Here is a 1,834-nt window from a genome sequence, read left to right as displayed (position 1 = left end):
TGCCTTCTCTCATCCCATGTCAGCAGCAGCAGGCAGTGCCCACAGCCCTGCTGCTCTTGGCAGAGGAGCTGCTCCTGCACACAGCTGCCTCTGGGCAGTGCTGCCAGGTTGCCACGAGCTCCCTCCATCCCAGGAGCCTGGCCCCACTCAGGAGCAGAGGCCCAGCTGAAGACACAAATGTCTCCATCCCTTGTGCTCCCTCCTCCTGGGAAATGTTCACTGCAATAAACTAAAATAATCACCTATGGTCCCTTTCTAAACACTGTAGGAAGACTGATTCCAGCATTGCAATTTGTCTCATCAGAGGATGGTTATTTGCAAGAGGTGGAAACATCCCATTCTGGAAGCCCCTCTTCCCATCTCTTCAATAAGCAGGACACCTAGATGGGGACAAAAAAGGAGTTCACTTACACATGGTTCAGGTATTGATTCAGATGAGTCAATCTGGGCATCTCATGATGGTTTAGAAGGCCCTGGGCTGCAGTGGGATTCCGATCCCTCCCATTATATCCACAAACACACAGGAGCTGAGATTCCCCTTGCCCAAGCTGAAGTGTGCACAACAGAGAGATCTGCCCATGAGCTCCTTGTCTAAGCTCCCTTTGGAGTCACTGGAGATGGAGGGTGGGAGTCAGTTGCCCACACACAAACACCTGGCAAAATGTGAAGAGACAGAGATGGTCCAAGGCATGTGCCAGTGTGTATTTGTTCTGTTGGAGTGATTATGTGACTCCCATCCTCCTGCAGCATCAGGTGGGGCCAGATGGGGAATTTCCTTGGCCATCTCAAAGGGCACTAGATGCACACTACTGTTAGAGCACCACTCACTATGAAGCAGAGACACACAGAGATGCCTACAGTGCAAACTGCTGATGTAATTCAGTGCAGACACTTGGTATAATGACATCAAAATAGTCAGGCAGGTCCATGTCAGATGTCTGGGGTTTCTAGCACAACTGCATGGGTGGGAGCTATGGGAAAACAATGCCCTTTTGGAGGGGTTGCTGGGCAAACCCCTCAGGTTATCTCCGGTTTTTCTACCTAGGCCCAGACAAATGAATCCCACCACTGCCTTTAGGCCAAGTCCCTCCCATCTGCATCCAAGCGTGCTGCATAAATGGGAAAGGCACATCACACCAAGGTCTCCACTCTAGTCTCTGCACTCTCAAACCCTTCCTGCTCTCCTCCCCAAGAACATCTTCTCACCCCCAGATGATATGAACAGAGACTGGGCTAATGATGTCCACAGAGTGCCTGGATCTCAGGCTGCCCAGGCCCAGAGACTTCTTCAGAGGCACCTTGTCCTGCTTGGAGATGGATTCACTTCTGTCACAGGCCCCATGGTGCTGTGAATCAGCTCAGGCAGCAAACCCCTTCCTGCCATTTCAGCACAGCCCAGCTCTGTTTCTCCCGGGCCTTGGGCACTGCAGGGTTTGCTCTCTTAGTGGGAACCTCCTTTCACCATTACATTGCCACCAGCTATCTATGCCAGCATGTGTCTGCTCTGAAGTGGGGCCATTGCACACACGGTGTCTTTGGCTCTTGGTAACAAGTGTCACCATGACCAGTCAGGGTACTAGGGCAGCATACAGCAGGGGGAAGAAGGGAGAGGCCAAGGAGGAATTTAGAAATATTGTCCAGCATCATAGGCTTGGTGTTAGGGAAGAAAAAGCTCCCCTACGACTGACACTTGCAGGGGACTTCAGGGGCATGAAGATGAGCTGCTATTGCTCCAGTCAGAATCAAAGAATAAAAAGGGAAATGTGGCCTCACTGCTAGATGGGACAGGGAATCTTGTAGCAGCCGATGCAGATAGGTCTGAGGAACTCAACCC

This window comes from Dromaius novaehollandiae, unplaced genomic scaffold, assembly GCF_036370855.1.
Source record: "Dromaius novaehollandiae isolate bDroNov1 unplaced genomic scaffold, bDroNov1.hap1 HAP1_SCAFFOLD_37, whole genome shotgun sequence".
NCBI classification, from domain to species: Eukaryota; Metazoa; Chordata; class Aves; order Casuariiformes; family Dromaiidae; genus Dromaius; species Dromaius novaehollandiae.
This window is presented reverse-complemented; position numbering follows the sequence as displayed.